Source organism: Dipteris shenzhenensis, chromosome 33 (assembly GCF_047967505.1).
Source record: "Dipteris shenzhenensis isolate YYH24624 ecotype China chromosome 33, Dip_SZ_1.0, whole genome shotgun sequence".
Lineage (NCBI taxonomy): Eukaryota > Viridiplantae > Streptophyta > Polypodiopsida > Gleicheniales > Dipteridaceae > Dipteris > Dipteris shenzhenensis.
The window spans coordinates 29532429-29558666 of NC_141628.1; positions in this window are offsets into that span (position 1 = coordinate 29532429).

Below are 26238 nucleotides of genomic sequence, written 5' to 3' on the forward strand. Positions count from 1 at the left end.
GTTCATGGGTGAACATGAAACATAAACTCTCACATAAACATAGCTACATGAGTGGTGTGGTGCAACCAAATTCCACGATGCTCAAATTCCATGATGCTCAAACTAACTGAGTTATTGGAAACACCCCTATACAAAGAATACAACGTGAACGTAAATCCTCTTTGGGAAGAGCATATAAAACTCATACAAGCACAAGAAAAAGTACATCGAAACAATCAAAATAGCTATGAAGAAACACTAGAAGAAGAACTTGAGACCAATAAGTTTATGGAATATATGCAAGCAAACAAGTTGTTGACTTCGAATCTCCCCTCTTCTCCTCTCTTCTCCCCACTCTTATTTCCTCTATTCTCGTTTTTCTTCTTCTCTTGTCTTTTCTTTTTCCCCTCTCTTCTCTTCTCTTTTCCTCTCTTTCCCTCTCTTCCCTTCCCTTCTCTTATTTCCTCTCTTCTCTTTTCTCCTCTCTCTTCTATTATTTTCTCTCTTCCCCTCTCTTCTTGTTGAGAGTTACCTCTCCACCCACATAGGCTTTACCCCAGGAGGGTTAGTATACCCCTAGTAGAGGGAAGTTACATTAGCAGTAGTGGGATAATTTTGTAACTGCAGGGATAGTTATAACTGTCCCTAACAGCCAGTAGGAGTGTCCTTATCCCCCACATAATGTTTTGGACTGTTTGTTATTTCTAACTATTGCTCGACTGTAGTCGGATGATGTTATAAGCTCATCGTCACCTCTTAAAGGAGGGTTGTTGCTGTGGTCTGTTAGAATACAAAATACTAAGAATATTTCTATTGTATGAGCAGAGATCTCAGTCCTTTTGATGTTTTGAGTTGTCTTTGCATCTTTCTGACATTAGTCCGACTTGAGTTCGACCTTGGCACTACTATTGCTAGGTGTGGACATGTGTGGTTGTTTTCTTGCATTTTGGAGACACCAGCAACACTATTGGCGATCCTCTACTATGTTCGAACTCTGACTACCGGTTGCTACTACATAGCAATTCTGTAAAAAGAGAACCAACAATAAGATCAACAACACAACACAAAAAACAAATGAGCAAATGCACCAACCTCCACGAAAATCTAGCATACAACGAAGCATTGTCGCAGTTACAACTTTGCGCCAAGTGGAAAGTCACAAAATGACGTTCAACAAAAGAAATCCATCGAAAGTCGATTGAAGGCGGACTATGGTCAGAATTACTTCAGGCTTCTGTTGTCAACTTCATTCAAAGACAATCATTGCGGAGCACCACACACTCTGGACAAGTGCATACACTGCGACGAGAGGGGTGCCCATACAGCTGTAGCTCGGATTACGTAATCAGTGCTAAGTAGAGTAGATTCTGACTCCTGTCTGACAATATAAGGGAGAAACAAGCAGATTGACGTCCTATTGCGCCTAAAGCACAATCAAAATTTGACCATCATAAGATCGAAAACGTACAAGCAAACTACACATGACAGAGCGTTAGACGCAACTCTATAGTAGCCAGTGGTTAAGGTGCTAAACTTTTCTCTTACATGGCAAACAATTTGGCCCATGTCAGGCAACTCTCAAAAGCAAATGTTGCCCCAGTGAATTGGATATGCCTACTTCACTAGAAATCGTGCTAGACTCGAAGCAAGCACACAGACGGATGATCAGGATGACATCTTCCATGATCCCGATTACACACCAAGTGAAACCAGTTCTTCTGACAATTTTGTGCATGGCACAGAACTAAGTGAAGTACAGCTCGAACTTACCCAATTGATGTTGAAATCACCTACAAAAGAATTAATCAAGCGGAGTATTGTGTGACAAATTTCACAACACGCTTATTTAAACATGCGCAAAGGAAACTCGACTTCAATCCACTTCCTCCACTTCCAAAAAGGAGACAACAAGTTCCACCTTAAATACAACAACAACATCCAAGGATGCAAAATCCCTTGGTGAAATCAACTAAATTCACAAGCAAGAAAGGACAAGATCCCGACAATCATGTCGGATAGTTTGAGATGAGATGGGCTGCAAGCGGATTTGGACAATTGCCGAACCTCACAAAAAAGGAGCAGTTTGTAGCAACATTTAATGTGTAAGGCAATGAATTGGCTTATGCAATATGGTGTAGATCATTTTCAAACTTATGATGAACTGAAAAATGCCTTTCTAAGTCATTTTCATAAAGAAAAAACTCCAGAAGCCATACTCAAGAAGCTTCGGAATATGAAGCAAAAACATTTGTTAGTTGAGTACTATGCACAGATGTGGACATGTGTGCTAGGTGTGGACATGTGTGGTTGTTTTCCTGCATTTTGGAGACACCAGCAACACTTCTCTTCTCTCTTTTCCTCTCTTCTCCCCTCTCTTATTTCCTCTCCTTCCTCTCTTTTTCTTCCCTCTTTCCCCTCTCTTCTCTTCTCTCTTTTCCTCTCTCTTTCTCTCTTTTCCCCTCTTTTCTCCGCTCGCTTCTCCTCTCTTTTTCCTCCCTCTTTGCCCTCTCTTCTCTTCTCTCTTTTCATCTCTTTTCCCCTCTCTTATTTCCTCTCCTTCCTCTCTTTCCTTCTCTCTTTTTGGCCTATCGTTAGGAAGCCTCAACTTTCAGAAGTCAAAAATAATTTCTAGCATTTTTCAGATGTGTTTTTTTTTCAAATTCTTTGATTGGTTGGTGCATTGACTTTAAAGTATCTCTTTCAAATTTGGGTGTTCTTTTTTGGAAGTGCATTCATTCCCTCTCTCTCCTTTTCCATTTCTCTCCCTCTCTCACTTGGGCAGGATTCACCCCTTTCTCTCTCTCTCTCTCTCTTAGTCTCTCTCTCTCTCTTCTCCTTCGTCTCTCTCTATTCTTCTTTCTCTCTCTATTCTTCTTTCTCTCTCTCTCTCTTCGCAGGCCACATGAATGAAATTCATCTTGTTCTCTCTTTCTCCTCTCTTTTCCTCTCTTTCCTTTTCTCTTTTCCTCTCTTTCCTTTTCTCTTTTCCTCTCTTTCCTTCTCTCTTTTTCTTCTCTTTTCCTATCTTTTCCTCCTCTCTTTCCTTCTCTCTTTTCCTTCTCTATTTTCCCCTTTCACTGACATGTTCACTGACTTTTGGGTATAGTTTTCCATACTGACATTTTTATAGAACGTCATTTCCAAGGGTTCCAAAATATTTTTAAACCACAACTCTGGTCATTTGAAAGATAAAAAATATAACAGTATGTACACCAAAATTGAGATCAAAACACTCATATATTGATAGTGAAATTAACATACAAATTAATGTACAAAATGTCACTATAAAAATGTGAGGGCCAAATTATACATAAGAAGTCTCGTTGATGTCAAAACTATGAATTAGTAGCATTTACATCAACAGCTTCATTTTGAGCCAAGTCTTGCATGCTAAATATGTCTATTTCAAGGTTTACATACAATTGATCACCTACATCATCATCCCCTATTGTATGTCTACCTAAGACTTGATCATCTAGTTCATCGGCCTCTAGTTATCCTTCTTCTTCCCCAAAGTCGTGATCTCCACCTTCCTCCATTATAGTGTCATTGTTATCACCTTCTTTGTGGCCCATCTCACCATCTTCATCCTCTTTCCTAGATCCATTGGTATCCTTATTTGGATATTCTTCCGACATCTCTGTATCCAGATTCCTATCTTCAAATATATGTTGTCTTCGAGGAGAAACTTGGACCACATACTACCACCTTGGATCCAAGCGATCCGGATGAAAGACCAGCTACATTGAAGATACAAATTTAGCGCTAGTAATATTCATTTTTGCTCAACTATAAATATATATATACATGAACATCTACCAACATTTGTTTGAAAATGAAGATATTAGCTTTTAATCAATTCATTAGTTTGTAGCTATTCACAATGCTCTGGAAGAACAAAAGTATCACTTTCATTGGTCTGTCTAGGCTCTAGTGGAGCCAATGGCAAAGAAACCACAACTATCTCTCTTGACTGTAGCATTGGGATCATTGTAGATAGTTCTAAACAATTTGACATCAACAATGAAAATACTAAATTGTCTAAAATCAACTTCATAGATGTCATGTATAGTCCCACAATCATCTAATTATGAGGAGAGGAGATTGGTATCAGAATCACTTGCTCGGCTATCTTGTACAAAGTTAGCCATGACTCCACAATCATATGTGACTCTCCTTGAATCGATGCGTTCCACACGAAAATGCCCTCCATGTGACCACAATGCATTGTCATTTTTGTACTACAAAAGAACATGATTAAAACAATGAGGATGCATTTCGTAGTGATTGTGATCATAAATACACAAATTAAGTACAAAGGTTAAAAACTTACATGTGGCATACATCCGACTGCAAGCTCTTGCTCTCGATTGGTTATGTCCTCTCCATCATATTTGGCTTCATGAAGAGCTTCTTGTAGTAGCCAATAAAGGGACACATGTGTTTGGGGAGAAGAGAAAGGCCCGGTGGATATGGCACCCTTTTCCTATGCATGACTCTAAATCTTACCCTCTCATTTATTATTTTTGCTTTGGTCTCTTCATATCTCTCAAAACTTATTGAATTTCTCTCTTTGCTCTTCTCTCATCGTTCTTTCAACCCTTTACCTTGGGGAACCTCTACAATGACATGATCATCGTTCTTAATGTTCCAAGCATGTGGCATATCAGAATCCATAGATGTGAGAAACTCTATGATGTATACTAATGAATCTTGCGTAAGCCATCCCTCCTGGATGACCTCATCAACTATGTGTACAAGAAAGTGCACTTGATTCATCATAATGCTAGAGGGAAAGTTATTCTCAAGCAAGAAAACAACTTCAATGGAGTCCACCTTAGCCCTCTTGATGATCGATGTAGAGATCTATTTTTGTGAGATCCACCTATTTCACATGCACTTGTAAGTTTTAATATTTTATATCCATCATTTAAAATTCTATGAAATATAATGAAGGTGATATGATAGTAAGCATAACTGACAATGCCATTGATCTTGTAGATAGCGGTTCTAACATCTTTTGATAAGAATTCTCTCACTGTAATTGGGAGAATAAACTACCCAAGCAACAAATGAGTTATAACAATGTGTCACAATCATATAAGTTACATGAAAGCATCACAATCTTAGTTCTACTCTTCTTTCAAGATAACATGTAGAATACCTATAAGACCTTGTGCCAATCATGGGACTTGAGGCCATTACACTTATTGTCCTTTGTAAATGCTCCCCTTAGGCAATGCATGTGTCCCGTAGGTGTTCGAAAATATGCAATATCCACCTTGAACCTTGCCTCCTCTACTTTGGAAAGGATCCATGGTGCCTTTGGGAGAACAATTCTAGGAGGACACCCTTGGGTTCTTGAACCACCCTCTTGAGTTGTAAAACCACACTCTTGAGTTCTACAAATGTGCGCTTGGGGCCATAATTGAGGCATCCTACCCATCTCATGCAAGTCTTCTCGCACTCCCCTTGTGTCTTTGTCACCAACGAAGTGTGCCCAAATAGAAGCCCCCATATTCTTGAAGATATGCATGGGATCCAAGAGGTGATTGATTTGTAACTCACCCCAATATGGAAGCTCGTGAAAGATAGACAGTTGGTCCATACCAAGAGGAGGCTCCTCACTATTAGCTCTCCAATCACGAATCCAATCATTTGCCTTCCTATGGACCGGTGGTGGATCGAGTTGATCTTCACGTGCAGGATGATCAAGCGGAAGATATTGAGCATGACCTTCATAAACCATCTTCCTCATATGTTTGGAGTGTTGCACATTCAAACTAGAGCCACAAATAGGACAAGCATGGTAACCTTGTGTTTTAAGTCCTACATATATGCATGGACACATAGGTCATTAGACATGCATAGATCACACCACAATAAAGCATAAAGGTATCAATAGCCATGCTGAATATTAATCATAAGTACATCACCCCATATTACCCTTAGTGCCATGGATTGAATGAGAATTTTAATGGAGATTTTAAATTAATGATGACTAAGATGATGGGAAGTCACACCAAAAATTGGGATTTGGAGATGAATGGAGTTTTGTGGGCATATAGGGTAGTAGTGAAGCACAACACTCAAGTCTCTCCATTTCATTTAGTGTATGGGAAAGAAGCAATACAGCCACTAGATGTGGAAATAACAGCTTAAAAATTTTTGGTTGAAGAAGGATATGAGCCTGTAGATAGTTACAGGGAAATATTATTGGCACTGTAGCAGGTGATGCAATTAGATAGGGATTTAGCTTTTAAGCATTATGCCAGAGTGCAAGTGCAGAGGCAAGAGTTGGAGAATGCAAAAATTAAGAAAAAGGAAATGAAGATGGAGACTTGGTTCTTAGATGCAATAGCAAATTGGATAGTACATTTCATACTTCTTTTCAGACCAAGTGGGAAGGTCCATACAAAGTGGAGAAGAAATTTGAAAATGGCACTTATTACCTGACCAATTTAGATGGCAAGAGACATAAGAAGAGAGTTAATGGTATCTGTTTGAAGAAGAACTTTGCATGGTTGATGGTAGCAATGAAAGAGGAAGATCGTGAAGATAATGAGCTATGGTAGAGGCGGTGGAAGTCAGTGCAGAGTGAAGAAGAAGAGAATCTTGATATTTCGTCTCTTTTCAATGCATTGTTGGACATGAATGTCACACCAAAAGAGAGGGGTGGCTAGAAATGTGGATAGAATTGTAAATAAGTTTTCCACTTGTTGGATGCTAGTGGGTAGACACATAGCTATGCACATAGCTAGTGGGTAGTAGTTTTCAGTTATGGGCACTCTCATAAAAGACTCTATACTGATGTAAATATTTCCTTGAGATTGTAAATGATTTTAGAGGGACTCTTGGGAAATGATGAGAGCAATGTGGGTACACCAGACATCCCAGAGCATGGTATCCACAGTGTGCAATGTTGTTTTGTTACAGGATGACATGTGCTCTTTGTGATTGTCCCGAGTCATATGTGTATGAGGGCAATAGTTTTTTTTTTGTTGAGGGCATCTTCCAATTTTTTGTGTTTTGGGATTGGGTTTATATGTGGATAGTTAGTAGGTAATGAGGTCTAAGTGCTTGTGGTGTGCATTAGTGTGCACAAATTCTAAGTGTGGTGCATTAAATGCCTTGGTTTAAGTTTTGTGGGAAAGCTTTGGGAGTGGTAAAAAGGGAAACATGAGGTGGCAAATCAAGAATGATGTGGCTCTTGTAAAAAAGGCATGCATGCAAATGTGGCTACGTGAGGAAGAAAGGAAGCTTCTAGATGGTGAGGTGGAGGCTTGGGAGTGATCTAAAGGTTGTGTGTGAGCGGGAGGTGGAGATTGGTGTGAAGGAGGTGGGTGATGGGTTTTTAGAGGTGGCGTCATAACTATGAAAGGATGCAAGCCTTTTGATTGAAGGGGTCATTGTGTGTAAAGAAGAGAGCTCTGAGAGCAGTTGGTGGCACAGGTGAGGAGACGACTGGGAGTTGGAGAGCTTTTTGATCAACGGTGGTGATGCTATTGTGCAGTGAGGAAGACCTTGTGAAGAGAGTAGGAGAGAAGGAAGGAGTCTCACTTACAGCTTTCTCACATACACAATGGGGGAATATACACAAAGGTGGAGGCTGAAAACAATTTTCCTCTTCTTAGTTGTGAAAGCTAAAAGAACTAAGTACAAAAGGAATAGGTGAACCCTATATGTGGGTCTCAAACCAAACTCAGCTAACCTAGGTGGCATACTAACTGAGCCACTAACTACAGTACATAAAGATAGCTATCATCTAGCTATTATTCATCGGCGGTGTACCAACCGCATCTGCAACTAACAAGTCGGTGACATAAATGCACAATGGTCACCTTGGCATATCATGAGTGGAGCTCGATATCTCAATACTCCCTCTCGAGCTCAATCCCAATTCCTACACACCAAGCAGGTCTCTGAACTTGCATAGCTTCTTTGCACCCAATGCCTTCGTAAATATGTCAGCTACTTGATCATCTGTATTGACATAAACTAGATCAATAAAACCTACTAGAACCTTCTCGTGCACATAGTAATAATACACCTCAATGTGCTTTGTTCTAGCCAAGTGTATATTGCTCATGTTGTCACACTAAATGATAACTGGCCCATCTATAGACTGATGCATTGCATAAAGTAGCTTATGCAACCAAGCTGCCTCACATGCAGCCATTGCTGCACCCTTGTACTCATCGTTTATACTCGACAAGGCAACTATAGGCTATTTCTTGCTGCTCCAGTGACTGCAGCACTCCCAAAAGAGAACACATATCCACTGGTAGATCATTTGTCAGAAATACTACCAGCCCAAGTGTATACATGCAATTGTATCTGAACCCCAGTCTCATAAAATATTCCATACTGCAATGTGGACTTCACATACCTCAGTATGCATCTAGTTGCATCTAAATGCGGTTTCGTTGGAGCCTGCATAAACAGACTTACCAACCCAACATCATAGCTCAAATATGGCCTGGTAACAATCATATAAATCAAACTTCCTACTATGCATCTGTACATAGTAGGGTCTTTCAGAAGTTCACCTGCATCTGTGCTCAACTTCACATTCTACTCCAAAGGAACTAAAATAGGCTTACAGCCTGTCATCCCATATTTGGACACCATGTCCAATCCATACTACCTCTGCAAGAGCCATATCCCACTTGTGGATCTAATCACCTTAATGCCCAAGAAGGAACGCAGCTCTCCCAAATCCTTCATCTCAAATATCATCACTATCACCTGTGATGATCAAATCATCAACATAAATGACAAGCAGCATAATACCTTTCTCTATTTTTCTCACATAAAGTGAGAAATCTGCCTTGGAAATTTGAAAGCCAATAGTGACAAGATACTGTCCTATCTTGTTAGACCATGCTCTAGGTGCTTGCTTCAAGCCATACAAGGCTTTCTTCAACTTGCAAACAAACTCAAGATGAATAGCATGAACATAACCTAGTGGCTACTCCATATAGACCTCTTCTTGCAAATCACCATGCAAGAAAGCATTCTTTACATCCATCTGCTGATGTAAAGACCATCCCTTTGATGTAGCCATAGCAATGACTGCTCTTATGGTTGCCATCCTTGCAACCGGACTGAATGTTTCTTCATAATCAATGCCATATGTCTATGCATTCCCCTTGACAACTAATCTTGCCTTGTATCTATTCACAGAACCATTTGCATTGTGTTTTACCTTATAAACCCACTTGCAGCCAATTGTATTCTTGTCTTTAGGCAAAGGTATCAATTCCCATGTAGCATTTGCTTCCAAGGCATCCATTTCTTCATCCATGGCTTTCTCCCATTTTTCTTTTCCCATGGCTTGCTCAAAAGAAGTGGGTTCTAGTTCATGTATCACTTTGACCATATAGGCATAATGAATGGTTATAAATCCATCATATTTCAGCCTATCCACAGGATACCTAGATCTGGTAGACTTGTGCAAAATAGGCTCACTACCAGGTGCTCTCAAAACATCCCTTGTCTTCCTTACTCCAGGTGTAACAATAGAAGGAATACCCAACTCATCATCAAGGCTCTGTTCTGAGCCATTGGATTCACCATCCACATAAGAGTGACCTACATTCGCATCAATCATGGGCTGATCTACTTTCTCTTTTCCTTTTTGTGATACTCGCATACCACTATCTGCATTGCTTTGAGGAGATCCTCCTGATCTCAATTTGTGTGTCCATAGTGAAGTATGTGAACCACTGCTAGAGGACACTATAGGTCCACTAATATTTTGTGATTGTTGCTGTGAATTCTGTGCATCATTACCATTTTGTGCATCTACATCATCAATCACATTTACTGGTTTATACCAACTTCTCATATCATAAAAAACAACATCTCTACTCACTGTAAACTTATGAGTAGAAGGGTTATAGCATCTATACCCTTTCTGCTGCAGAGACTAACCAATAAAGATGCACTTCTTAGCTTTTGGATCCAACTTGGATCTCAACTCATCTAGCACATGAACATAGGCAATGCAACAAAGAACTTTCAAATGAGAAATATTTGGTTTCCTACTAGTATACCTCTCCCTCTCTTTTCTCCTTCTCTTTCCTTCTCTATTTTCCTCTCTTTTTCCTCCCTCTTTCCCCTCTCTTCTCTTCTCTTTCTTTCTCTCTCTTCCTCTCTTTCCCCCTCTTTTCTCCTCTTTTCCTCTCTTCTCCCCTCTCTTATTTCCTCTCCTTCCTCTCTTTTCTCCTCTCTTTTCCTCTCTTTCCTTCTTTCTTTTCCTCTCTTTTCCTCCTCTCTTTCCTTCTCTCTTTTCCTCCTCTCTTTCATTCTCTCTTTTCCACTCTTTTCTCCTCTCTTTTCCTCTCTTTCCTTAATTTTTCCCTTCTCTCTTTTATTCTCTCCTTTCCTCTCTTTTCCTCTCTTCTCTTCTCTCTTTCCCTCTCTCTTTTCTTCTCTTGCCTTCTTGCACACATTTTTGGCATCCCTAGCACTCGCTCATTTCTGCCCCCGTGTGGGCATCATTTTGCACTAATTTGCTTGTATCTTTATGCCATGACCTCTAATTGACGATCCGTCTACACATGCACATTTCCCTACACATGTGGGACAATCTTAGTCACATTATTAACATGATGGTTCCTACAACACTAACACCACTCTAACCCTCCAAACACAACTACATCAACACCCGCACTTGCGGTAGAGACACGCTTTGCAACACTTGCCTAATTTGCATGCAACTACGCCAATGCCTCTGATTCCAACGCTCGCCAAATTTGCAAGCAACTCCATTGTAAACATCGCCTCTGACAATCCTCTACGTTGATACCCCCCTTGAAATTCAAGAGATCCATTTAACACCTACACGCCACAACATGGTTGGGTGCTATCACGACGATGATGGAGATATTGACCTCGATGCACGATGCAGAGGCTGACAAATTCTTTAATCGCAGAAATATTAACAATCAAGGCAGGCACCCCTTGGGAAAACTAAAACTTCCCAAATATAATGGTAGTGGAGATCTGGCTTGATTCCTCTAGCATTTTGATGCTGCATGCTGAGCAGGTGGAGATCAATCCTATGAAACCAAGGTGGCTTGGTTTTCCATGGCCTTAACTGATGAAGCGTTTGAATGGTACCTAGACCTTCTAGTGGAAGAGCGAGCCACATGGGACCTGCTTCAAACAAAATTCAAAAGGCACTTTCAAATGGAGAGGCTACAAGATGATCCCGCTCTCCAATCAAGCAAGATCGAACAAGGCTGTCGAGAAGATGTATGCACGTACCTGACCAAGATGAAAAGATTAATCACCAAATGTGACCCACGCCCCGATGCGAAATACCTCACGGCCTGGCTCATTGTGGGACTAAGAAAGAAAATCCAAAAGGATATGAAAAATATTGGCAGCTATGAAACGTTCACTGCTCATGCGGCAACCATTGACATTGAGGATGGCATGACTGGCTCTGGCACTAGTAGTGATGATGGTAGATCTAGTGCATGAGATAAGCACTCTAAAAAGGGCAAATCCAAGTCTGCTACTGAAACATCAAATGAATATCGCCTAGAGGCCATGACCATGAAGCTAAAAGAAGACATGATGTAGGCCATGGAACAAAAGCTTCACTTGTCTCAGTCACCAACTCAGACATATCCACGGCGAGAAAATGTATGGTGTCCACACTACATGGCCAATCATACAGCAAATGAGTGCTCGGTCCTAAGAGCCAGGATCACTGCACAAGCAAATCCACCACCAAGGTTATGGTGCCATATTTGCATCGTCGGCGGCCATGATGAAAACAGTTGCATCTTCAACATGCACAACAACCCGCTTTGACCTCAACAATACCAACTGGCCTCCATGCCAGTGTACAGGCAACTGGCACTTGCACAAGTGCCCCCAGCTCCGAGGCTAAATCCTATTCCTGTTCGAACACAAGTCCTACAACTACTCAGGAATCCGAATCCACAACCATATCCAAGAGCACTAAATCTAGCTTCTCAGGTAGTTCCAATACATCAACTGCACTCAGAGGAAGTAGACTTGCCATTCGAGTATGAAGCAGAGTACCCAATGTACTATGTAGAAGGTGTAGAGTCTAAGACCCAGTTTATGCAAATCAAGAGTACAACCAATCAAGTGCTACGGTTGTGGAGAAAATCACCGGATCGCAAAGTGCCCTCATCATGGTAGCCCTGCTACTTTCCAACCACTCTGGAGAGATCGTGGCATAGGACATGCTTGTATGGATTGTCCCATGAAAATAAGGTCCCACAACAAATAGAGGTTAAGCCTGATGTCCCAATCAGCATCATTGGGGTGGACCATCAAAGTCTAGGTCCAGCAAAAGTAATATCACAACCTGTGAATGTAATTACATGCCAACAGAAAGAGGCCACCAAGGACCTTAACATTCCAATCCAACCAAAGCGACTTCTTAAAAAGAAAGCACAAGTGCCTCCACCTCCACCAAGCAATGAGTAGCCAAGCTCATCCACATCAGCTCTTGAGCCTCAAACTCCATACCCAAATGCAAAACTGGAGAAGGCTCGTTTTCAGGCACTTCAACAATGGGTACAAAAGGAACAAGCTCAATTTGAGGCTGAGAAACAAGCTCAAGATCCAATCCATGACTTGGTCCCACAAAGTATTGATACTGTACTTGAGCCTCTGTTCTAACTACAGACTCCACAACATAATGTACCACCACGTCAACTTGAAGGAGCCACACTCTCTAGCATCTTGAGTTGCCCTGTGTCGATTCCCATCAGAATCCTCCAATGGAATTGTCCCAATCTCTAGGAGAGTTTCAAAGGATGAATTGAACTCCCAAATCCCTCTCCACCTATGAATGACATCGAAGATATCCTTGTTCGGATGGGTGAGAGAGATGACATATGCAACATTACTGTGCTTTTGATCCACAAGGCATATAATGAAGTCCAAGCCATAGTGGATGGTGGAGCAGGTGTAAATGTCCTATCAAAGGAGCTCTACGATGAATGGGGTCTCTCACCAATGCAAAAGGCTAATTTCAACATATGCCTTACTGATGATTCACGAACTAAACCCTTGGTAATAGTGAATGGCATGTCCACAAAGGTTGTAGGAGTCCGCTTTTCCCTTCAATTCACAATCTTGGATCTCCCAAAAAAATCCTATCAAATCTTACTAGGACGTCCTTGGTTAGAGGAAGCATCAGTCCTCCATGACTGGGGAACTGATAGACTGTCAATCTAGAATCGCGACACCACAGTGAGGGTGAATGTGGGGACAAGAGCTATAAAACCAATTGTGCCTAGAGCTTTGGATGACACATCTTCAAGTACAATCTCAAGTAAATCAGCTCCCCTGCAATAGCATGCCATAGCGGGCGATTCACAAAGCAATGCCAATAACTGGATACAAACATTGGCAACCATCGACAACTACCATTCATTAGACCCCATCTTCTCACAGATAGATGCTAAGGTGCTATAGGTAGATCCTCAACTTACACAGGAAGAACCAATCGATCTAGAGGTGCCATTCTTTATGTGGCTGACCTCGAGTGGAATAATGAACCTGAAGAAGGTACCCATACAACGATGACTCCAATTTTCCTTGGGACCTTGAAACTGAGGTTGAGAATGTTGAAATTGAAGATCAAATCTTTGATAATGACAGCCATTCTGCATACCCTAATGACAGTCGAGCTCCCAAAAGTTGAACCTCCAAAGTTGAATAATAGTAGCAGATCCCACAAGAAAGTTGAAGGAGAAAATCGTAGAAAAGCCAAGGCCGAATACTTCAATGAATTCGAACGAGTCCAAACAAGGATCATTGAATTATATCTCGCAAATCCAGCTCCCTCAAAATCAGAACCACCGCCTCTTGAATGGTACCCTGAGGGACTAGAAGGAGTATGCGCATCAAATGAACCCTTACTTGGGAACACCTTACTAGTGCAAAAGTTACCCCAGAGTTCCCAACATAAGAAGTTTTGGAAATATAAGCCACATGTGCGGATGAAACTCGATCAAAAGACTTCAGAAAAAGAAAGTAAAAAAGAACCTAACAAATTGGTAAATGAAACTATGCCACCTAGTGCACATGGCACATGTCAGGCTAGTTCAACACCATCAGAGGCTTGATCTTCGAGAAGTGTTAGAGTACTTCAAGAACTACACAAGTGGTAGTGTCCCAATAGCAATTCCAAGACCACTAAGAGAATCTAAAATTCAAGAAACCGATAGCATTGGAGAAACTCCAATCTATGAGGACCAGCAAAAACACACACAATAAACCTCGCCCTTGAAGGGAAGGAAGAAAAAATGGTTTTCATTGGGAAACAACTTCGACAGGAAGACCAAACTCAAAGCACTCCTAATGGAATACCATGACTGCCTAGCATGGTCATACAAAGAGATGAAAGGAATTTCACCAGATGTGCTAGTACACATGATACCTATAAGGGAAGGTGCCCACCCTAAGGTATGTGGACCTTATTGCACAAATCTTAAGTATGGCACCATGGTTTATGACAAGCTGGAAAGACTCCTAGATGCCAGATTCATCTACGAGATAGAGCACACTGATTGGGTTTCACCCATTGCCATAGTCCCTAAACACAACAAGAAGCTCAGAATATGCATAAACTTAAAGAATGTGAATGCTGCCACAATGAGGGATGATTATCCCCTACCCTTAACAGAAATAGTGTTGGAAAAGGTGGCAGGCTCCGAAATATATAGAGCTTCTTGGATGGCTTCAGTGGCTATAACCAAGTGCAAATTGCTCCTAAAGACCAATCAAAGACAACATTTGCTACAGAATGGGGTATTTTTGCATATAGAGTCATGCCATTTGGCCTTTGTAATGCCCCGGCCACATTCCAGCGAGTCATGTTCACATCTTTCAAGTCATTTTTGAATAAGTTTTTACAGGTGTTCTTGGATGATTTGTGCATCCATTCGAACAAAAAAGACCACTTTAAATGTCTTGAAGTAGTACTAATCAAATGCAGGGAGTATGCCACAAATGTCTTCTCTTTTGTATGCAAATAGGAGGAACCTTTTTCCCATCTTCCACTATTTCAAACGGTGCCTTACCAGTGGAAGAATGCACTATGTTGTTGTATGCATACTCAATCAGTGGAAAATACTGTTCCCATTTTGCTTTGTGCTTAGACACATAGCAATGTAGCAAATCCAATGCTATAGAACTTGCCTCTTTTGACTGGCCATCAGACTGTGGATGATATGAAGATGAAAATAGTAGTGAGGTACCCATGTTATCAAACAAACCTCTCTAAAACATACTGGTCATCCATGGATCTCTATCATTCATGATAGACTTAGGCATCCCATGGTACTTGAAAATAAATTTCAAGAATTCTTTTGCCATCTGCTCAGCTGTAATCTTCTTCCTTACTGGAATGAAGTGAGCCTGCTTGCTAAATCTGCAAATTATAGTCCATATGCCATCATGACCAGAAGGAGTGCAAGGGAGATAAAAAACAAAATCCATAGCGATGCTTTGCCATGGTCTATCAAGTATAGGGAGAGGCTGAAATAAAGTGGGCTACTTTTGCCTATCATACTTCACCTTCTGGAAAATGATACATGTCTTGACATAAGCCTCAACATCCTTTCGTAGAATAGAAGTAGTGCTCCACTGCTTTGATTGTAGCCTCAATACCCCTATGTCTTGCATACAGTGGGGCATAACTTTCAGTGATCACCTTATGCCTCAATGGCTACGTCACACACAGCTTACCATGCATTAGCATGAATCCCTCCTTGAGTGTAAAATGATCATGCCGATTGCCCTCCATAAGTTGATTATAAATATGTGCAAAAGCATCATCTGTAGCATACTGCTCCTTCATGGCATCTAGCTCATTGTGATAAGCAATAGTAACTGTAGATACATGTGGTTTCTTGGACATAGCTTCCATACGTGGCCTTCTGGAAAGTGCATCAGCCATTACATTCTTCTTTCCAGCCACATGAACAATCTGAGAATGAAAAATGGAAAGGAAGTTTGCCCATGTCATGTGCTTCTTTGACAACTTTCTCTGAGTGAGAAAGTACCGCAGCGATTGGTGATCATTTTGCACATAAAAGTCAACACCTAATAGATAGTGCTTCCACATAGTAAGAGCATGTATTACAGCTACCAATTCTTGCTCATACAAATTCATGTTGTGTTCAGCATCTTGGAGCAACCTGCTCTCATATGCAAACACTTTGCCTTCCTGCATAAGAATGCCACCTCCACCAACACTGTTGCCGCTTGCATTGCATTGAAGAACAAAAGGCTTTTGCAAGTCTGGCAAAATGATAACAGGGTCAGAGCATAATTTTTCCTTTAGCTCATTGAATGCTGTAATTTCTTTCTTCCCCCAATGGAAAGGCATTGTCTTCTTTTGTAAAGCATGTAAAGGTGAAGCTCTCTCAACAAAATGGCATATGAACTGCCTGTAATATGAACACAAGCCAAGAAAACTATGGACTTCATGTAGGTTCTTCAATGGAGGCCAATTCTTGATTGCTTCTATCTTGGCAGGGTCCATCCTTACTCCATCCCATGAGATGACATGTCCCAGGAAATGGATCTCTGGCTTGAAGAACTCACTCTTTTTAGTATTGACCAATAGCTTGTGTCTCCTAATCTCTGCAAATACAACTGCCAAATGTTGCCTATGCTCCTCTTCATCTTTCGAGTGCACAATAATATCATCAAAGAATGTTCCCACAAACTTTCTGTGCACTTTGAAAATCCGGTCCATCATGCGATTGAAGGTAGCAAGAGCATTAGTCAGACCAAATGGCATCAAACATGAATCAGGCCCGAAGATGTACACAAGATTGCCTTCAGGACCACTTTTGAGCTTTATGAGTTTACTCTTCAAGTCAATGCAGCTGAAGATGGTTGATCCTTTAATCGATCCAAAATATCATCAATGCGTGGGATGTGGAATTGCTTCCTGATAGAGATCTTATTCAAAGTCCTATAATCAATACACATTCTCCAAGATCCATCCTTCTTTTGCACTAGTAGGATGGGAGAACAATATGGAGAAGAGCTTGGCTGAATTAGCCCCTTCTGTAGCAATTCATTCACCTGACACAGATGGACCACTTTGTGGAAATTGAGACCCAACAAATACATGAATAGAGCTAAGCCCACTATTTGTCACTTTAATAATTTAATAACATGAAAGTCACCATCACTGTAGCTTTTAAGATATCGTAACTTAGACTCCATTTTATTTCTCAAGGTCGCAACCATTGTTATCGTCACTTTTGATTCCCCACTACTCCCTCACATTTAAAAATATGCACTGTTGCACTAACTCTGTATGGTGGTTGGTTCAGTGGAGAGCTGCCAAGAATAATGTCAATGGTATGATCTTTTGGCCTTTCAAGAGGTAACTCCTCTGAAAGTTCATTTGGGAAACAATCTTAAACTCAGTTTGCTATTTTTTCAACTTGGAGAAATTAGATTCATCCTCTACTGGTTCCTTTTCTTTTATAAATATTAAATACGTTGAAAGATGCTTTTTCATTATGGATGAAATCGCCGAAGCAGATACAACTGGGATTGATTCCCCTTTCATTTTTACATCGATGACTTGGGTTTTACCCCTATAAGTCAAAGTGAGGTTCTTATCATGCGTATCAATGATAGCATGAACACGGTACATCCAAGGCATCCCCCTAACAAAACATCACACTCAAGTAAAGGCATCACATAAAAATCCTCATAATCCACATAGCCCTGAATGTGAATCCATAGCTTCCCTATGATAGGAGTGACAAGGGTACTGAGCTCCAGATTAGCCATATTGGCCTCACAAAGAGGGCCAATCTCCTTTGGTCGAAAACCCAACTGAGTTGCAAGTTCAGGAGTTATGAAATTTGCTTTGGCCCATGAGTCAAAGAAGTACAAACCATGCTGATCCCGTAGCTTGCCCCATGCTCTGCACATCTCTGTCTTCTTCTCGTCATGCTTACTTCCAATGATATCAGTGATGGAATGTAATGCTTAGTCCTTCTTCGATTCCCCAGAATCATCATCTTGAGGGAAGGCCTATTTCATGATGTTGATCTTGAGGGAAGGTGTTGAGAGTTCACAGTCAACATCATGTGATCACGTGTGCATAGCACCATCATGTGATCATATGTGCATAGCACTAACCTTATAGAGTGCTATAAAGGAAAGGGTTAGATCCCCTAACCCTAACCGTAAATGGGTTTGTATATATTCTATTTTTTCAACTAAATCTAGTGTACAGTTAGTCATTTGTGGCATGCTCTCTAGCTGTGCCATCTCTCCTCATCTCCACGCTTCTCCTCTCCCCTCTTCATTTTTTGTCATGGTATCAGAGCATGGTTCTGCCTTCCACTGAGGCACCATCTTTGCGAGAGTGTGAGAGAGTGATCCAGAGATTGAGTGTTCTTTCACTTCCGAAAAGTGATAGAGAAAAATTCTATTCATTTTGAAAGAAGAGATTCCATCCATTTCTGTTCATTGAGATTTCTTTCTTCCGTGAGATAGATAGATAGATATTAATGTATCTAAAAGGCCAAATGGTCTATGAGACAAACAGTTGATACATCTGCTAGTGTTGTCTCATCAAAGAGAACAACAAGATAAATAAGTTGAAAGCTGAGAGCTACTAAAGGTTCTTACAGTCAAAGGGATTGCAAGTTACCTAAAACTAATGAAATACCAAGCATGTATTACTAAAAAGTACCAATTGATCAGCATAGGCAGAAAGCTAATCAATAGAAAGGTTGCACTCTTCTCATGTAAAAAATCTCAATCATGGGTAGCTCTTGGATCTCATAACTTGGTGCCACATGTTTCTGGTGTTTGGATATGATGGCACGGATCTGATGAAGATATGGGTGCCAGGTGTGGAGTCTTGGGGGCCTAGGCCTCCATGACCTAGATATAGCAATGGCTTGGTCCAAAATCACACCACTAGAGTGTGGCAATCTGTCTGTGTGTGATAAGGTGGTGGAGGCACCAGGGGTTTTTGATGGCGGGGAGGGCATAAAACTAGCTGAGGTGCTGAGTGAAGAAGTCTCTGAGTATACTTTGTCTAGGTGGGGCTAGTCTCGGCTATGTGTCTCCCAACAAAGTCTCTCTATGTTGATGTTGCTTGAGCTCTGATAAAAACAAACCCAAGCATTTTTGATCTTCGTACTCCACCCTACGGAGCAGGCCAAATCCCTCTCTGAATAGAGAGTGGTATCTTCCTCAAAGAGAAAGAGAGATGTTCGAAGTGAGAGACTTGCTTAGGGAGAGAGATAATTTTTATTCTTCAACTGTGAGAGATACTCTATGCTACCTATACTCTATGCTATCTTCTTCCACAGCAATTCGACCACCTCCTCTTGCTCTCAACAATGACAATAAACATTTGGCTGAATTTCTGAAGCTGCTCTTCTGCAAAAGCTGCCATCAATGATCCTCCACCTTCGAAATCTTTTTTCAGCTCAAGGGACACCACCTTATTGTCGGCATCATACAACTTGTCCAAGGGTGATTGCATGATTGCAAGTGAAGGTATTCCTCTTTGAGGGAGGAGACTGTCTCGTGAAGGTCTCCCCTAGTAAAGCCTTCAAACTCCTCACTTTTCATTGCAAGCTTCTTAGTGTCTCGTGGCTGCACACATCCATAGCCACAAATCCATGCAATAGGCTCCTTGCATAGCCAACAACCTCCAAGGCCTTCTACATAGTGTTGGCCCACTAGCTACAGCCTCCATAGACATCCTGCTTCAAACAACCTTCTGCAGCAATGAGCAACTACCTCCATTGACAACAATAGCCAAGCCCAAGCTTCAACAGACACTACGATTGCAGCAAGCCCTCCAACAATGAGTAGATCTAGTGGCTTCCAACCACCCAGCAAGAGCCATAGTCCACCGCATTCTCCAGCATGACCTCTTGCTCCATGGCGGCTCATAACCTCTTGCTTCAGGTAGCTTATCTAAACCAGCCAACCCTACTCCAACGAGCTCCAGCCCATGCAAGCTCCCATGAGATCCTAGGCAGCACCAACACCATCGCCATCAACTAGCCAAATGATAAGGCTATACCTTTAACGACTCCACACATGGTGGCAAACACTTCCTCTACCTTCGACAAGGTCCACAACCTCTCCAAACGATTTAACAATAGCGGCTCTAAGGCCCTCCAATCAGCATAGCACAAGCCTCTTCACAGCGCACGTGGAACGGTGAGTCAATCCATAGACCATCTCCAAAGCTCCAAAGCTCTACCTCTCTCAGCACCCAATGCTCCAAAGCCAATGAACACTGCTGCCTCCTTCAACACACAGTCATCATCGATGCCCATGCTCTACGTTCCGTCGATTCTGTCACCCTTCTCCACAGAGCCTACCTCTGCAACCATAGCCAAGCTCTACTGACACATGGAAAAGCCATGTGGCAGATTGGGTTGGCCTAATCTTGGGTTAAGTGGTTAGTGGTCAGGATTGGATTAGAAGTCAACACGTGCCAGATCACAATTAACTACAGTTAGGTTAATCTAACCTTTGATAGATTGGTATAGTTAAGTTTCCTTGGGCTAGGTTTGGTCAGTGGCCAAATTTATGCCATATCTTGACATGCCAGTTGCCATGTCATCAGTGACACATCACCTGCCACATCATTTGTCACATCATTAGTGACACATCATCTACCACATCATCATTGCCACATCACCTTTGCTGACATCATCATCTACCATATCTCTAGTGCCACATGGCACATGACCTCTGCAGGCACACAGAGTGCTCCACAGTCACTGCATATGACCACTCCTGCCACCTCAGCACAAGGCTCCACTGGCACACCTCTTGCTAGGCAGAGTGCCAAATCATCATTGCAAGTGACCCACAGTGACACATCATCATTGAGCACCATTTTGCACTCCTTTTGCCCCTTCACTTAGATCAAGTCGTATCTCTTGATCCAAGAAGAATTTGAGGGCACTCCAAAAAGGAAAGTCGCTCGTTTTTGTGTGCTCTACATGCTCATCATGTCACGCACACATTTTGGTGCAAGTTACACTCACATTTGAGCCTCAGTGACAAAACCACTTCCTACATGCACATCAGCCTCTACATCGACGCATCTGACCCAGCAATTAAAAAGAACAAAAGAAAAGGAATTATTTGATGTTCTTTCATTGATCGATGGTTGGTATAGATATAGATCTAGATCAGAGTAGACTAGATTGCCATAGAGAGGACACTTTGAATTTTCCCAAGTTGCCAATCTAAGCCATGCTCGAAATTCTCGACTAGTACCTCACTCTATACGGTTACATATAGTTTCACATCATGACATTACCTAAAACCTTACATTCATCGGTTTAGTGAGCAGACTTCAGAGAGTTCAAAGGCATTGTAGATTGTTTCAGTGGGCAGATCGCACCAGATTTAATTTCACACACACATGCCACCATTATAAAGCCTATATGGCTATTTCATGGCATTGTGCACATCATTTCAGCCTTGTAAAGCCTCTTGGCTATTCCCAAAATCATTTGCCACAAGCCTTGTAACACAGATCAGATTTTATATATTGCAGTTCCTCACCGACAGTTTAGATTCCACTTAGTATAGTTAGTGTATTTGTAGTTGATTCATATAGAGATTTTCACGACACTTTTGAGTAGATTTCTTGCACCATGTCTACGACTAGAAACCTCAATCTAGAGGCATCTGCTAAGTTAGACAACTCCAATTATGGTACATGGAAAAACCGAATGGAGATCATTCTTGTACTTTAGGACAAATGGGAGTATGTTGATGGGTCTACACCTAGACCATTGGATGATCCAACCAGTGGTAGCTCTAATCCACCTATTGTCACAACACCAGTAGCGAGATCTACAATGGGATCTATAGCTACATAAGTAGCTTCCACACTAGTAGCAGATCCTGCCATTGCCCAAGCTCAAGCAGAATGGGATAAGAAAGACAAGTACTCCTATCATCTGATCAAATAGAATGTGCAAGATGTCATGCTAGGATAGCTCAACATAGTCAAGACATCGAAAGAAGCATGGGATATGTTCGCAGCTCCCTACAAGTTCAAGAACACATCCAAGATTCTCACACTGAGAAACCAAATCAACCAAATTTTCTGCAACAGCAGCGAAACTGGTCATGCTTATGTACTCTGGATAAAAAACTACAACAATCAACTTGCAGCAGCAGGAGAGACTATGGACCCCATAGAAATGGTTCAAGTAATCATGAATGGGGAGAGGGATACAAGAATCTAGTCCAGAGTATTGCCATCCAATGGCAAATTCTGACACTGGAAGGACTTCAATCAGTCTTACTTTTGGTGAACTCAGGACTCAAGCCATCTAAGCACGCAAAGGTCATTCTAATGATCAGGCATTCATAGCTTCAGACAAAAGTAGAGGCAGAGGCACATCATTCCAGAGAAGTGCTCATCATCAGCAAATCTAGAATCAGCATCAACATCATCCTCAACAACATCCGAATTAGCAAAGAGGAAATCATTCCAACTGAGGAAGATTCTAAGGATGAGGGAATGCATCCACCAAAGTGTCAAACATCCAGTGCAACTACTGTCACAAGTTTGGACACTATGAAAGAGATTGCCGCAAGAAGTAGTATGACCAAGGTGGTCAATCCACAGCAGTAATCGAGGGAATTTTTGTGGTAGAGGAAATCATCGTGGTGGACATTCTAGTCATAGTCATTTTGCAAATGAACATGGGAATATGTTTCTTGCAAATGAGGAAATGCATCAAATTGATACAGTGTACCTAGACTCTGATTTGAATCCCAAAGAGGACTATAACTATCAAGTTGACCAAGTGGAATAGGATCCTTGGTACATCAACAAAGGTGCATCATCTCACATGACAAATCATCACATGAATGGTTCACAGAGATGAAACCATTAGAAGGTCAGAAAAATGTCATCACACAGTAGACAATACACTAAATCTAGTTCAAGAGACAGGTGTTATCCCTATGAACAATATCACTGGTACGAAAGGATTGGTGAAAGATGTACTCTATGTTTCGAAGCTCAGCAAGAACCATTTGTCTCAGTAGGTCAAATGATGAAACACAATTATTGAATCATCTTTGATGGCAATGAATGCACTATCAGAGACAAATCCAAAAGATGTCAACTAGTAGCAAACGGTGTCAAGGAAGGACGCTTATATAGAATGCTAGCTACAGTACTAGATAAGCATGCCATGTCAGCTCAACTACAACAGATGCCACTATCTACAAAATGGCACAAGAGATATGGTCATGTCAACTTCAAGTACTTGTTAGATCTTAGGAATTAGAATATGGCAATTGGGATTCCAAAGCTACAGTTTCTTAAAAGACAAGAGAGGATCCTGAAGAGGACTTCTACCCATTTAAGGAGGAGGGAGTGTCATGACAAGAGAAATCACTAATTCGTGATTAGTAGACATTAAAAAGTTATTATATATTATATGCCAATGGTTAACATGTATATGTATTTATTATGGACATCGACGGATTTGTTATGGTGGTGGATCATCTCAGGATAGGACTAGGCAACAGTGCTTTAGACGGTAACAAATTTGGACATATGACACTTATTATATTAATAAAAATGTGCACACACATGTCTAGATCCTAGGGGCAATAGGAAGGAAAGGGTACATTAAGATGCATTGAATGGTAGATGCATGGGTCATAGGCTAAGGGTAGGTGTAAATGGTAAGATGGAACTTGAGTGATCTCAAGGGACATTAATGAAAGGGTATCACCCTTTCATTGTGACTCTCACGTAGCATTCTCTATTCACCTTGCATTCATCTTCCATCTCTCACACACCTTGCATGTAGGTCAAAAATACAAACAAGTACCCTCATGAGGGCGCTCTTCCCCATTGGAGGGCCAATCGGCATTCAAATTCTGCATGCATTGCACACTTTTGCATTCTCAAGAAGGCCATTTCATCACATAGCCAAGCATAACACAAGTGGAAAAAACCAACATCATGCCAAGCAATGCATCCACACCAATCAAAACCATCACTAATCCCAAGGCTTGCCACTACTTCCCTAGGAAGAGAGTATTGTGCAACTAGTGCCCCAATCCTCTCCCAGGTCAATGGCAGGGCATCCAACCTCCCAAGACTCAGCAAGAGTAGCAGTTGCACAAAGAAAAAGAAGGAGACAAGAATTCAGCTAGTAAATGGAGCCTGTTTCAGCTTGAAATAGCCTCAAAAGATGGTCAAACATTAGATAGAAAGCAGACTTTGGCAGGAGGGAGCTGTTCTTGACTACATTCCAACCCCAGAAAAGGTCACAAAAGAAGGTGGCTAGCAATCAGCAGCAAATCCGCCATGAATTTGTACACCAAAATGAAGATTCTAGCTCATAGCAACCTCAGAATTCAATGCACCTTGCACCAGATAGGAGCCAAGAGAGAGGCATCAAAGAACGAAGAAAAGGAGGCATTTTGTCATGAAGAATGTCGAGAAAAGCTTCAGAAAAGGCCCAAAAAGGGGACGCCCAGGCCTAGGGGCATGCCAGTAGCAAGAAACACCAAGGGGAGAAGATCTGTCTTAGAGAAAGCTTCAAAAACTTCTTTAGCTAGCAAAGGGAGAGCTAGCAAAATATGCCATCTTCTTCAAAAGACTCATCTGGTAGGGGAGAAGACCCAAAACAATAGGGTAGGATAGGGAAGGGCTCTAGGACCTTCTAGGTGCTTCCATATGGGACACACAGGTGCCACAAGTCAAGGAAAGAGCCCAAGCATGCACACACTCAAGACATATGGCAAATTGGATGTAAGATTTTAATACCCCTAGGGGTTCATTTTTAAATTCATGACCCTAGTGTTTGGAACTAGTGACCCTAGTAAATAGGACCTCTAGTGGGTCAAATTTTAAAGCATGACCCCTGTGAACAAAACCAATGACGCTAGAGAATAGGACCAAGCTAATAGCCCTAGGAGTTGCACTTTAAATCATAGGTTCCATTTGGACATTAATTAATGCCCCTAGCTTGGCACCCCTAGGCCAAATTCAGTGGTGGTTAGTTTAATAACTTTGCCTCCTAGTGTACTTGTTGCTTATTAAATCATAGGTACCTTTGCCCATCAAATCTTGGAAGATTTAAGTACCTGCAACCTGCCCTTGCCCTGCAAATGCGTTGCAACCCGCACGCACCTCGATGTGACCTTGCGTAGACTTTGATTTGCCATTGTCTTCTTTTGGGTCAGTTGTCTTCTATCCTTTGCTTGCCTCACCAGCTAGCTTCTCTCTATTTTGGTTTGGCATTGTCATCTTTCATTGATGGTCACCATGGCAACATGCAGCTTGCCATGACTTACAAGAGAAGCAAATAGATGCTTTGAGATAGAAAAGATGAAAAGCTTGGTCAGGGCACAAGGAACAGAAGGCTCCTTACAGAGTAGTAGCAGGAGGTAGTTGCATATGCACACATTCGATCATTGCCCCATCAGAGGGAAGAAAACGAGCTGTGATGTCATGATTGGTGGTAGCATTCGAGAAAGCAACATTAGGCCATTCAGGTAAATACCATTCTTGAGTCTTCACAAGCTTTAGCCTGCACTCTAAGGTTCATAGACTGACAACCCTACTAACACCTTATATTTTTGTGCCAAAATGTCACCACTATTGCAATGAGTTCTGCACTTAGGCTATCTCTCCTTTTCTTGCATTCTGTTGATGCCCATAGACTACTCACATCGGGATGATCAGGCATTGCTTCCACTCTTCTGCATCTCTCGAGAGTTTTTGCAAATAACAAGGACATCTATACAAAGAAGACGGGATACAAGATGTTTGACGAGCACATCATACACATGCTTGATACAACGCAGGCCAGTGGTTGCCTAAACCATCCTAGCGGTTGCTTGTGATTGAGCTTTGGGATAGTTTACTTGTTTCATTTCTTGATACAATGCAGGTCAATGGTTGCTTAAACCAGATCGGTGGTTGTTTGTGATTGAGCTTTGGGATAATTTACTAGGTTGGCCCAGATTTAATGTGATTGTCCTAAACCAGCCCGGTGTTGGAATATCATGCAACCGTGTGGCTGGTTTTGCTCAAACACTAAAACTAGGATGGCTTGGGCTTAATGTGATTGTCCTAAACCAGCTCGGTGGTTGGAACATCATGCAATCGTGGTTGGGTCAATTGAAATACTAGTTATGTGATTGTCCTACTAGCCCGGTGGTTAGAATATCATACAACCGTGT